The sequence below is a fragment of the Vidua macroura genome, chromosome 19 (assembly GCF_024509145.1).
Source record: "Vidua macroura isolate BioBank_ID:100142 chromosome 19, ASM2450914v1, whole genome shotgun sequence".
Classification (NCBI taxonomy): Eukaryota; Metazoa; Chordata; class Aves; order Passeriformes; family Viduidae; genus Vidua; species Vidua macroura.
The window spans coordinates 12,408,269-12,422,066 of NC_071589.1; the positions used below are offsets into that span (position 1 = coordinate 12,408,269).

At 57.0% G+C, this 13,798-nt stretch overlaps 1 long non-coding RNA gene across 2 annotated transcripts in view; it reads right to left on the reverse strand.

Moving 5' to 3' along the window:
* LOC128816746 (uncharacterized) overlaps nt 1–2,755 on the reverse strand; it is a 44,699-nt gene extending 41,944 nt beyond the window's left edge. For both annotated transcript variants that reach the window (XR_008440004.1, XR_008440005.1), the window contains exon 1: nt 1,067–2,755. This is a non-coding gene — a long non-coding RNA (uncharacterized LOC128816746). The remainder of the gene's footprint in view (nt 1–1,066) is intronic.
* Between the last annotated feature and the right edge of the window lie 11,043 nt (nt 2,756–13,798).

The window sequence follows — 13,798 nt, forward strand, 5'->3', positions numbered from 1 at the left end:
CAGGGAAATGAGAAATTTGGCGTCCTGAAAGCATCACCTGCCCGCCAGCAGAGAGGGCCGCTGTCCTTGGGAGCCCTGCTCCAGTTTTCCAGCTGGGATCGCCCCTCCACAACCCCGGGCAAAGCAAAACGCAGCCTCTTCCCAAGGCCTGAGTCACCAACGCTCTGCCCCCACTTCCCTCCCCGCGGCTGCGCCCGTGATTATAAAAAGATGTCTCAATTAAGAGCTGAGCAACTCCCGCAGCCTCCAAAGCCTCCGGAGGAAATTCCGAGCCAGCAGCGAGCAACACCAACAACGTCCGGGCAATAAAACCTCCTCTGGTGCCCACCAGAGTAACCTCAAACATCCTTTCCCCAAAGCAGCAGCCCCAGCCCTCCGGAGGGATCCCGGGCTGGAGTTCCCCCGGCCACGCCGGGTCCCCGCGAGCAGACAGCGCTAATTTCTGTCTGTGCTGTCGGCTGCAGGTCTAGACTGGTGTGGTCTTTTTGTTGTAGCCAGCAAAAGAAGGGAGTCATTCATTTTTTTTTTTTTTTTTTTTTTCCCCAGGATTCACACAAAAGTGCTCTTGTGCATCCCAGAGCCGCGAATCGGCAGCCGCGAGCCGGCTCGCCCCGGGGCTGGGACAGCCCGGCGGGGAGGGACGGGCTCCGAGGGGCTGCGGACACTGCCCAAAGCCCCGCCCGAGCACCTGCCCCGGGGCCAGGCTTTTGGGGATCGACTTCCCACGGCAGGGAAGGGAAGAGCCCTAAAAATAAACCAAAAACCCCACTCAAAAAAAAAAAAAAATCCACCAAAAAACCCGCAAACGTCGAAGGAAAACAGCGGCCGCGCGCTTTTCCTTGGAGAGAAGGGGAAAACTCCAGCAGGAGCATCCCGAGCCGGAGCCCCGACCCCGGGCAGAGGAAGGACACAAAGGGGATGGCACAGGGGGAGAAGCGACAGCGGGTGCGGGCACCGAGGGGAGCCGCAGTGCCCAGCACGGCCCCCCCCAGTGCCGGGGAGCAAGTGCGGGGCGCAGGAACCCCGTGCTGAGCCCCGCACCCCCCGAGCCGAGCGGGGCACCCACCTCCGCCTCCGCCGGCAGCGCCCGAAGCCGCCCGGGGCTGCGGCTCCCCCGGCGCGCCGAGCGGCATCCTCCTCATCCTCCTTCTGCAGAGCCCCAGCCCGCTCCGGGGGTCCGGATATCGGCCCGCTCCCACCGGGAATAGCCCCGGGAGCGCCGGGATGGGCAGCGGGAGCGGCTCCGCCGCAGCCAGGGATGCTCCGACTGCGGCTGCCGGGCCATTCCCCCTTTTATAGCCCCGCGGCGGCGGGCGGGCGGTGCGGCTTCACGGGACTTGTAGTTCCTCCCCCCCGGCCTAGAGCCGCCTCCCTCCGCCCTTCTGTCCGTCCCTCTCACCCTCTGTCCGTCCGTCCGTCCGTCCCTCCGCGGGGAGGGGAGGGCGCGGGCGGTTCGGGAGGAGCCGGGGGTCGGGGAAGCTCCGCTCCTCACCGGGACCCCGCCGCTCTCCAGGGGAGGGAAGAGCCGATGGTTTTGCCTGGAAAAGTCCGGTTTTCCACGGGATTCTTGGAGCCGCATCCCTGGCACAGCCAGCCCGACGCCACAGCGGCCCTAAAGTGAATGAGTAACCCCAAAACCCCGGCACGAACAGCGAGCGCTTCAATCGTGCCGGGTATGGGTTATTGTTTTGTTTAATTATTCTCCCAATTATTAATTTAACTTAATTATTAACCCATCCGAGGAATGAATGAGCAATTAACCGTGCTGTTGACTTCGGGGCTCATTTAAGGCCCGTTGTCCCAAGCCCTGGGTGCTGGCAGAGTCGCCCAGCGGGATGGAGCCGTGTCCTGCGGGTTCCCTCTGCCCTCTGGGCCCCATGTGCTGTGGGGAAGGTCCTGAAGGGCACAGCAGGCACGAGGAGGGGGTGGCACCGTGCCCGGTGTCCCCTCCAGGAGCTGGTGCTGCTCAGGGGGGATGATCCTGCACAAACCCGGTCCCACTCCAGCAGGGACAGGGACACGGATCCAGCCCCTTCCCACCTGCACCAGGCTGGGATTTAACCATCCCAGAATTGCTGCTGCAATGAAACCACAGAAGTTTTTTTTAGGACAAGGGGGGCTGAGGGAGCAAGAGGGAGAGAGGAGGGGAAGGAAAAAAAATCCCTCCTGGCAGCTTTTCAGGGCCCGAAGCCGGAGTGGAAATGCTTCCCTGCCCGTAATTGCTTCGAGAGCAGATGAATTTCTTGAAGAAACCACAGCTGAAATGCTGCACAAATCACATTGTTGTGCTTGTGTTGGCTGCCTGCTGAAGGAGGGAAAAGGTCATCGTTTAGGGGATATTAAAAAGGGGAAAAAGCCATATTTTAGCGCTGTGCAGGAGGGGGTTGAGCTGCGTTTTCATAGCCACGGTCTGGAAATTCAAACCTGTTTGGCAAGAGGCAGAAACGGGGCTCAGAGAGAGGAAAGAGCTGGGAAAAGGCTGCAAGTGATGGAGCTTATCCTGCCCCTGGATCCCTGGAGGTGCCCAAGGCCGGGCTGGATGAGGCTTGGAGCAGCCTGGGACAGGGGGAAGAGTCACTGATCCAGCACCACCTGAGCTGGGTGTGCCGAGGGCTCCCGTGGGCTCACAGAGCCGTGGGATTGGATGTCCGGGATTTCCAAAGGCAAATTTCCAGTTTTGGAATTGAATTCTGAAGTTTTACTCCCTTTTTCAGTGGCATTTCCTTCAGAGCCACGAGCCCACGGGACACAGAGCTGTCAGACATCATCTCCAAAAAAAAAACAAACCAAAAAAACCTGGAGCTCTCCAAGGCTCTGCCACAGCTTTTGTGTCACCCTCTGATGGTGTAAGGGACCAGGACAGCCCCTGGGTGCTGCTCAGGCCCCTCTGTGCTGCCCAGAGACTCCCAAAGGAGAAGGAATTCCCATGGAAAGCTGCAGGACTCGTTCCCAGAGGAGCCTGACGCTGATTTTTGGGATGCTCCCAGCCCTGGCTGTGCCACCATGGAGGGTGTCAGGAGATGCTGGAATGGGATCCAGCTCCAGGTGGGGCAGCATTCCTGGCCCTGCAAGCACGCTGGCATTGTGGGGAGTGCCAGCCCTGCCTGTCCCGGCTCCTTGGAGAGCACAGCATTCCTGAGCTACAGGGAAAAGCCCTGGAATGCAGGATTGCCCATGGAGCAGGCAATGAAGAGCCTGGGGGTGGGAGGATGGCAGCCAGATGTTCCCAAGGTGTGAAAAATCCACCGGGAGCAGCTGGAATCGTCCTTTACCCCCCAGGGATCTGCAGCTCCCTGGTGGAGTGGGGAGCACAGAATCCCAGGATTTATCCAGGCTGGGAAAAACATCCGAGATCATCGAGTCCACCCTGCAAATATCAAATCCAACATGGGAACGTGGCTGCTGGATCTGATTTGGGGGAGCTTTGAAGGGAGGAAATCCTCAGTGCAGGGGCCAAGGAGAGGGGAAAGGGTTCTGCTGGAAAGGGAAGAGGGTTTTCTGGAAAAAGGGTTTTCCTGGGAAGGGAAGAAGGTTTTCCTGGGAAAAGGGTTTTCCTGGTTTTGCTGGGAAGGGAAGAGGGTTTTCCTGGGAAGAGAAGAGGATTTTCCTGGAAAAAGGGTTTTCCTGGTTTTTCTGGGAAGGGAAGAGGGTTTTCCTGAAAAAAAAGTATTTTCCTGGTTTTCCTGGGAAGGGAAGAGGATTTTCCTGGGAAGGGAAGTCTTGTTCCTCACTCCAGGGATGGTTTTGGGGCTCCCAAAGAGACCACCAGGAGGATGGACCAGCTCTTCTCCAGAAGAATCTTCCCAAGATACGGAGCTCCCGATGGCCAGGAATTGCCAAGGAGGAAGGACTGGCTTGTTGACTCCTCCAGGAAAACAGGGAAAGCTCTGGGAAGCGACAGGAGCCCTGCCCTGGGAAGGGGGAGCCAGGAAAACTCTTAGTTCTGTCGAAATCGTGTTGGTCCCGACGCTCTGTGGAGCAGTTTGGGGTCACAGCCCCAGCTCGTGTTGCTTTTCCCACCCCAGCTTGGGAATGGCACATCCATAAATCCACACTGTGGAATTTGCTGGTGGTTTTTCCCAGAGAAACAAGAAATTAAAGTGTTTAGTGATGGGCAGCACTGGGAAAATAAAGAGACAGGGAAGGGTGAGCTGGGAATGAGTTCCCACAGGATGGCTGTTCCCTGTTCCCAGGGCCTGGCCAGCACAGTAACCTCTGCAAGTCCTCTGACCTTCAAATACCCTCCCCAACCCAGTTAAATCCATATAAATATATGGAAATATGGGAACAAAAAGCTTTTTCTTTCCAGTGCTGAGAGTGCCAAGTGCTGCGGGAGCCAATAAAGAGCTGCTGCTCCAGGGAGCTGTGGCAGGTAAAACACAAACAGCCCCAATCTTTCCCCAAAACTGCAGCCAATCCCCAAATTAAAAAAAAAAAAAAAAAAAAGAAAAAAGAAAAATAAAACTAAACCCAAGCCCCAAAGTAAAAGAGGAGGAAAATGTGGTTCTGTGTTTTTAGCTCTTGCCTGGTGCTGGATCCCAGCCTGGCCCACAGGCCTGGGAAGGAGCTCTGGGAATCCCCAGAGGGAGCTGGAGCAGGGAACCCTTGGGGACGCTCCTGTCCCCTCCAGACCCCGCTGTGCTCCGGGGACAAAGGGACACGGAGCGGGTCCCGGCTCCAGGAACACGGGGAGGATCCGCTGCCACCGCCAGCCCTGGGCTCTGAGCCCCTCAGATCCTCACAGAGGGGGTGAGGTGGGGTCAGCTCCCGGGAACAGGGGACAGGAAACAGCCTCGAGCTGGGCCAGGGAGGCTCAGGGTGGATGTTCTGGAAAATTCCTTCCCTGCAGGAGCGGCCAGGCACTGCAAGGGGCTGCCCAGGGCACTGGGGGAGTCCCCATCCCTCAGGAAGGAGCACAGGTGGCTCTTCTCCATCAGGCCTGCTTGACAGGGGGTGTTTGGTCCGAGCTTGGACTTGATGGTCCTGGAGTTCTTTCCCAACCTTTTTATGGAGCTACAGAGAGAGGAGAGCTGTTCCACACAGTACCTGGAATTCTCTGCCTGCTCCCAAGATGCCAGGCAGGCTCCAGGAGCTTCCCAGAGGACAAAGGCAGGGCTGAGCAGAGGCACAGCGTCACCTGTTTGCTCAGTGACACGGGCACAGCAGGGCACAGAGGTTTAAATGCCATGGCCAAGGTCACACAGGACACCTGGGACACAGCACGGAGCTTCCAGACCCTGCCCCATCAGCCTGGGAAGGGACACAGCCTCAAACCCCACGGCAAATATCAGATAAACCCCCCAAAATCGCCATGAACCCAAAGCAGAGGAAAGGAACAGGTAAATTGATGAACCCCCAGAGCCAAACCTGCTCCTCAGTGGGACGGGGACACAGAAAATCCCAATTCCTGCCACACCAGCATCTGGATGGGCTCAGTGTTTGATCCTTAAGCCACTTGAAAGGAGCCTTAAAGCTAAGAAGTCCACTGTGTGCTCGGCTGGGGAGATAAATCCACTCTCTGACCCCACCAAGGTGACTCAGCCCCCATCTCTGAGGAAAAGGCACCACCAGGCACACGGGCTGAGCTCCGAGCTCTCCTCGGAGGAGGAGGAGGGCAGTGATTTAGTGTCTCTCTCTTTCTCTCCCCACACTCCTTGCCTCCTGCACAAGGATCCATTGAGAGGCTGCAGAACAAACGTTCCCTTATGCAGCTCCAAAAAAGCCTCGGTCGGTTTGTGTGAGGCAGCTGCCTCGGAGCTCGCTGTGGTTACTCATTAACCGCGGCTCCCAGGGCACGGGAAGGAGGAATCAGCTTAATAGACCCTAAAAAGAAACAGAAAAAAAAAAAAAAAAAAAAAAGAAAACAAACCAGCAATGAAAATAAATACATCAGGTGTCCTGGAAAAGGAGGTGGTAAAAACAGGTGCCCCCAGGAGCAGCTCCCGGCTGGGATGGGCTGAGGGAGCAGGGGGAGAATGGCAGGGGGGGAAATGTGTGGGGACAAAAGGGGACGATTATTAAAGGGAAGGGAAGACAGAGGGGACAGAGAAGCTCTTGTGCTCCACAGAGAGAGGTTTCTGTGCCCGGGCTGCGGGGCGGGATCTGCTCCCCACCCGAGCCATTCCCTGCTCCTGCCCCGGCGTGTTTCCCAGGAGAATGAGGCGCTGCCGGGGCTGGGGAGCGTTTTCCAGGTGTCACTCCCTGCCCCTGGCCAGGAGAGCCCCGCGGTGACCTGTCCCGGCAGGAGAGGGTGGAGCTGCTCCCCGGATTGCCACCCTGGATCCCAAAGATCAGGAGCTTCCTCCAGCCCCAGCGGGATTCAGGGGCTGCCCTGGCCATCACCACGTCCTCCACCATCCCCTTCCACGGAGAACACATCCCCTGTGTGCCTTCATCCCTCACCTCCCCCAGCTGTGGATTTGGGGGAGAAAGGCGTCCCTGGAATTACAGAATAGGTTGGAAAAGGCCCCTAAGATCACCCAGCCCAACTTCCCTCAGCACTGCCAATGCCACCACGGACCCTGTCCCCAAGTGCCACACCCACAGGGTTTCCAGTCCCTCCAGGGATGGGGTCTCCACCACCTGTGCCAGGGCTGGACAACCCTTCCCATGAAGTTTTTCCCCATATCCAACCTCAACCTCCACTTGAGCAACCTGAGGGTGTTTCCCATTGTCCCATCATTGTCACCTGGGACAAGAGCCCGACCCCCAGCTGGATCTGTGCAGCTGCTGGGCTCACCTGTCCCCAACCTGTGTCCCCGAGGTGGGAGCCCTGGGCCCACAGGAGAGGGAACTCCTGACACCTCCATGAGATCCTGAGGGAGAACCACAATTAAAGCCAGAGTAAAAAGCTCAATATCTCCGGGACCAGGGGCTGCTGGAGGCAGCTCCCTCCCTGCCAGGCCAGCCGGTGCTCCAGGGGAACAGGTACCTGGTGCTGGAGTTTTTGTGGGATGAGGAACATCTGGAGCTCGGCGGCACAAGGCAGCCTTTGTGCAGCTGGGAAAGGCCGTGCCAGAAACCAGCACTTGTTCGGGACAGCTTCGGGGAGAGGGGGAGGGAAAGGGAAAAAGGAGCAGAGAGAAGCCACCCCCACCGGGGAAGGGATCTCAGCCTCCCCTTGGACAGTTCCCACCTCCCCCGCGGGGTTCATCCTCTTCCCCATGGGAATCCCTCCCTAAGAGCACTGTGGAGCTGCTCCTGGCTGTATTAAAAATAATCCAATCAAATCATTTGGATTCCATTTGACTCGGCAAGGGGCATCATCCCCTCCTGGCTGGCGGCATTCCAGCTGCAGGGATGTTTCCCGCTGGGATGATCAGATATCCTGACCTGAGAAGCGCTGATCAAATGATAACTCAAAGGGCTCCGAGGGCTGGTATCCCTAAGGAATGTCCCAGGCAGAGCTGCCGGGCACAGGGAGCTTGGGAAAACCGGAGCTGAGGATTCCCGTGGCCCGTGGAGGCTCCCGATGCTTCTCCTCATGGGCTCTCATCCTGCCTGAGCACAGACAACCCTGGAAACCGGAATTCGGGAATTTCACACCTCTCTGGAGCCACGGGAGCTCGGGATACCCCACGCAGGGTTTTTCTGGGGGGGGGGGAGGTGGCTCTGGTCACTTTCTCAGAGGGAAAAACATCTCCAATTAAATTGGAATATTCCTGGTGGAGCAGCTGGAGCCGGGAGCGGTGGCAGAGGCCGTGGATTGGGAGCCGGGGTCCATCAGAGAACTGGGGCGCACTGGGAGCTCTCCCCACACCTCCCCCGGGGACAGGGACCTCATCCCAGCCCATCCCAGGCTCTGCTCCAGCACAGCCAAATCTCCGAGCGCTCCATGGGTCCAAAAAGAGCTGGAGCTGCTGCTGGCTGCGCCAGGGGAGGAAAAATCCCCAAAATCCCCCAAAATTCCCCCCAAATCCCTTTGTCTCTTCCACCCACCAGAGCTGCAGAGCAATTACCGAGCCCCCGGGGGTTTCACACGCAATCACAGGGGCCTCCTCCCGCGAACACTTAATTTGTTTAATGACTCGGGAGGCCCCTGGGGGCTCCTTGGTGTCAGCATTCATCTCCCTGCTCGCCAAAGGATTTTCTCTCCACCCAAAACTGGGGGGATTTGGTGAAATCGTCACCAAGGCAAGATTTAGGAAATGTCCCCCAAACTCCCGGCGCTCTCTGACCTCCAGGGACACACCAGCAATGCTGGATTCAGGGAGGGGATGTGCAGATCCTCCTGGAGTCTTGTCCATCCACCAGCAGAGATGAGCCGGGATAAATTACGGCCTGGAAAAGGAAAGGAAAAAGCCAAATATGTTGTGAGATGTGATTTGTGTTTGAAATCCAACCTCACTCCTGCCCCTGCTGCCAGCCTGGCCTGACACGTCGGGGTGGGAGGAACTGGGATGCTCCAGCCTCCACTGGAGGTTAAACTTTGGGAAAGAAAGGGGAAGGGAAGGTTGGGAATGCTGATGGTGTGTCCTGCACAGAGCTGGGGGGAGCAGCACTGCGGATTGGGAATGGCAGGATGGGAGGAATTCAATGGGATTGGGAATGGCAGGATGGGAGGAATTCAATGGGATTGGGAATGGCAGGATGGGGGATTTCAATGGGATTGGGAATGGCAGGATGGGGGTTCCAATAGGATTGGGAATGGCAGGATGGGAGGAATTCAATAGGACTGGGAATGGCAGGATGGGAGGAATTCAATGGGATTGGGAATGGCAGGATGGGGGTTCCAATAGGATTGGGAATGGCAGGATGGGGGTTCCAATGGGATTGGGAATGGCAGGATGGGGATTCCAATGGGACTGGGAATGGCAGGATGGGGGTTCCATGGGATTGGGGTCCCAGAGGAGATGGGGTGCCCAGGTTGATATCCCAGAGGAATTGGGATCCTGGAGGAGATGAGATCCTGGAGAAGCTGGGGGTCCTGATGGAGGTGGGATCCTGGAGGAGAGGGGATCTTGGAGGAGGTGGGAGTTCCAGTGGAGTTGGGATCCTGGTGGAGGTGAAGGTCCTGGGGGAACTGGGGGTCCCAGTGACGTTGGGATCCTGGAGGAGAAGGGGGTTCTGATGGAGGTTGGGGGTCCCTGGAGGAGCTGGGGGTCCCCGGGACGCCCCGGGCTCTGGGACATCCCCACCCCAGCCGTTACCAGCACCTCCCTCCATTGTTTCCCAACCCGTGTTTTTCCCTATGACCTCATCTTCCCTTGGCTCCCGCTGGCGATTTTATGGCAGGGAAGTGATTCTGCAGCCAAAGGAGAGCAGATCCAGGGTTCTCTTCCCCCCACCCCGTTTCCAGCCGGGTTTGTTTCTGCTCCAGGCACGGCAGAGGGATCGTGCGAGACGAGCTGGGAGCTCCAGTCAGGAACGTTTTCCTTGTTCCTGCAGGAACACGAGAGGCACCAGCCAGAGGTTGAAACAATTCCCCCTCAGGAACCAGCCCTGGACACAAAAGCTTTTCAGTTATCATCAGCATTTTGTAAGATTATATTAAAATAAACCTTCAGGCTCCGTTTCCTGCTCTGGAGATCCCCCTGGTAGGATTATGAGGCACAAAAAACACTTCCCAGAAATCTCAACCAAGGCCGTACCAGGAATGTTTTCCCCCTGTTCTCACACAAACCCTGAACGCTGTAAAAGCCTCAAAACAAGAAATGAGGCACTAACATGGGAGCTGGGCCAGCTGCAGATCCCACAGGGGGGATTTTCCCTCTTCTCCCATTAGGAAGGACCCTGTGGGTTGAAGAAGAGGAGTTGGAATCCTTCTGGGACCGATGGGATTTCACCTTCCCCACCTCACACAACTCCTAAGGAAGCACACGGAGAACATCCCCCTGAGGTGGCACAGTGAAAATGAAGGATTTTAGGTAAAACAACCAGGAGAAAGGGAAGCAGGAGCTCATCCATGAGCTGCAATCCCAGGAATCCAGCAGGAACACAAGCACGGAGCTGTTCAAGGGCTGGTTGACCATGCAAGACTAAACAAACCTGAGAGAGAGCCAGTAAATACCTGAAAAATAACTGGAACTGAATTAACACTTGGGATTGTTCAGCCTGGAAAAGAGAAGAGTCTGGAGAGACCTCAGAGCCCCTTGCAGGGCCTGAAGGGGCTCCAGGAGAGCTGGAGAGGGACTGGGGACAAGGCATGGAGGGACAGGGCACAGGGAAAGGCACAGAGGGCAGGGATGGATGGGATATTGGGAATTAGGAATTCCTGGCTGGGATGGAATTCCCAGAGCAGCTGTGGCTGCCCCAGGAATGTCCAAGGCCAGGCTGGACAGGGCTTGGAGCAGCCTGGGACAGAGGAAGGTGTCCCTGCCCATGGGGGTGGTGGCACCAGATGGGGTTTAAGGTCCCTCCCAACCCAACCATTCCAGGATTACTCCAAAATCTCCTCTCCAAACTCAAGAACCCCCGACACAACATCTGCCCTGGGAAAAGGACACCCGGAGCCCAAACTCCCGTGCCCCCCTCCACTCCCCAGGCCCAGGCTGGGAGTGGAAGGAGGAACCTCCAGGCTGGGCTTGGGGCACCGGGAGGGCTGGGAGGGGGCAGGGGAGCCCCGGGAGGCGAGCACGAGCGGCTCGGCTTTAATTGCGGCGCGCCTGCCAAGCCCAACAAAGCCGCGCACGAAGAATAGGAGTCATTTATTCTGTCTGCAGGTCCGGATTGTTGCCGTGCCGAGGGAGGGGCGGGAGGTGAAATCCATCCCTTTCCAGGCAGTGACTCAGGTGCCGCGAGAAATCCATCCCTTTCCAGGCAGTGACTCAGGTGCCGCGATCCACCCCGGGCGCGCATCTCGCACCGCGAGCGGCTCCAGCCGCGCTCGCCGCGGGGCTCATAATGGGATTATTGTTCCTTTGCGTGCAAAGCCTCGCTTGGGGTTGCTGTCCCCGCCCTGCCCTGCAAACCGCAGCCGCCTGCGCCTTCCCAGCCCCCGGCGCGGCACGGGCCGCCCGGCACGGAGCCCGCTCCTTCCTGCCATCCCCGAGAGCCCTTCCTGCGCCCTGAGTCACCGCCGGGCTGCGGGGACCACCGGGAGCAGGGAACAGCTGGGAGGGAGCCAGGGGTCAGCCAGCCCCACAGGGATCATCACAGGGGACATCAGCCCTATAGGGATCATCACAGGGATCATCCAGTCCCACAGGGATCATCCAGTCCCACAGGGATCATCCAGTCCCACAAGGGACATCCAGCCCCATAGGGATCATCACAGGGGACATCAGTCCCACAGGGATCATCACAGGGATCATCCAGTCCCACAAGGGACATCCAGCCCCACAGGGGACATCCAGCCCCACGGGACCGTCACAGGGGACATCAGTCCCACAGGGATCATCACAGGGATCATCCAGCCCCACGGGACCATCACAGGGGACATCAGTCCCACAGGGATAATCACAGGGGACATCCAGCCCCACAGGGGACATCCAGCCCCACGGGACTGTCACAGGGGACATCAGTCCCACAGGGATCATCCAGCCCCACAGGGATAATCACAGAGTTCATCCAGCCCCACAGGGGACATCCAGCCCCACAGGGATCATCACAGGGGACCTCAGTCCCATAGGGATCATCACAGGGGACATCAGTCCCACAGGGATCATCCAGCCCCACAGGGATCATCCAGTCCAACACCCCAACAATCCCACCCTGAGCATCCCTGGCAAACCCTCCTGGAGCTCTGGCAGCCTCGGGAATGTCCCTGGGTCCCCTGGGCAGTGCTCAGCAGCCTCTTTAGGGGAAGCACCCTTGAGGGAAGAGCCTTTCCCTGCGATCCATCCCCATCCCCCGGCACAGCCCCAGCATTCCCTGGCTCCTGTCCCTGTCCCAGGGAGCAATTCCTGCCCCTCAGGAGGAAATTCCCCTTCTCTGCCCGCACAGCCCTGGGCAGGGACCCCTCCCACTGCCCCAGGCTGGCCTGGGACCCTTCCAGGGATCCAGGGGCAGCCACAGCTGCTCTGGGAACCTCCCCACAGTCCCAGGCAGGAATTCCTTCCAATATCCCATCCAAACCTGCTCTCCCTCTCCTCAAGGGAATGAGGGAAGGGAAGGGAAGGGAAGGGAAGGGAAGGGAAGGGAAAGGGAAAGGAAAGGGAAGGAAAGGGAAGGGAAGAAGGGAAGGAAGGGAAGGGAAGGGAAGGGAAGGGAAGGGAAGGGAAGAAGGGAAGGGAAGGAGGAAGGGAAGGAAGGGAAGGGAAGGGAGAAGGGAAGGGAAGGGAAGGGAAGGGAAGGGAAGGGAAGGGAAGGGAAGGAAGGGAAGGGAAGGGAAGGGAAGGGAAGGGAAGGGAAGGGAAGGGAAGGATGAAGGGAAGGGAAGGGAAGGGAAGGGAAAGGGAAGGAAGGGAAGGGAAGGGAAGGGAAGGAAAGGAAAGGAAAGGAAAGGAAAGGAAAGGAAAGGAAAGGAAAGGAAAGGAAAGGAAAGAAAGGAAAGGAAAGGAAAGGAAAGGAAGGAAAGGAAAGGAAAGGAAAGGAATAGGAAAGGAAGGAAAGGAAAGGAAAGGAAAGGAAAGGAAAGGAAAAAGGAAAGGCAGTGCCCTGCTCCCAGCTTACCCTCATCCTCCACTTGGGACTGATTTACAGGCCAAGCCAGCTCATCCCTCCTGGCTCCAGAGGAGCTTCCCTGGGGATCTCCTCCACCATCTCCTCACCAGCCACCGATGGTGCCAGGTCCCAGGCAGCGCCCTCCATGGTTTGGCCTCTGAAACACAAAAAAAAAACCCAGAATAAAAGCAGAAAAATCCACCCAGCCCTGCATTCCTGGGCTTTTCACAGCCACGGTGCTTGGCCAAGCCCTGGGAGCAGCAGCTCCTGCACAGGCAGCAGCAGAGAACACCTCCAGTGCCAAGCACAGACACCCCCGGGGCTGGGAGGAATTGGGGGATTTCCCATTATTTTCCCATTATTTTCCCATTCTCAGGTCACCCCGTTCATCAGCAGTGCTTGGAAAACCCCAACATCCACAATAAGCAGCAGCAAAGAGGCCACAGATACAGGCTGGGGGATTGGGGTGGGAAAAGGAAAGAAAAAAAGAATAAAGAGAAGAGAAGAGAAGAGGAAGAGAAGAGAAGAGAGAGAGAAGAGAGAAAAGAAAAAAAGAAAAAAGAAAAGAAAAGAAAAGAAAAGAAAAGAAAAGAAAAGAAAAGAAAAGAAAAGAAAGAAAAGAAAAGAAAAGAAAAGAAAAGAAAAGAAAAGAAAAGAAAAGAAAGAAAAGAAAGAAAAGATGTTTATTTGTGGGCTTTGAAGTTTTAACTGGAGAGGGGTCACAGTTTTAAGTTTCCCTCTAACTATCTGCTAAAAGTTTTTATAGATCCTAAGACCAAACCCAAGAATCTAAAGGTTCTACTGAAAAATTAGTAAAGGAGGAGGGGAGAAATCCCCAGTAAAATGTGGGATTTTGCTTGCCAGCAGCTCACAGGACATTTCAAACGCCCCAAAGGCTGAGTGTTCCCATGGGAAGGATGGAAAGAGAGGGATAAACCTGCCCCGTGCTCAGCAGGGGCTGTGATCCAGGGCTGCTCAGGGCAGAGGGGGGAGCACAGCATTCCCTTGGCTGCATCCCGACCCCAGGATCCCAAATCCCATCTCCAGCCACGGGCTGACCTCCCCCTTTTCCTCCAGCCAAGGAGCAGAGCCCATCTCCATGTCCCAGGCCTTGCCTGGGTGTTTTATCCCCTCTGCTCCCAAATCCCACTTTTCCACGGACATTTCTTGCCCACAGGGGTAATTGGGTCAGCTTACCCCTCACACCAAGAATGGGGAGATCATTTCATTTCCCTCCAGAGGACAAACAGAAAAG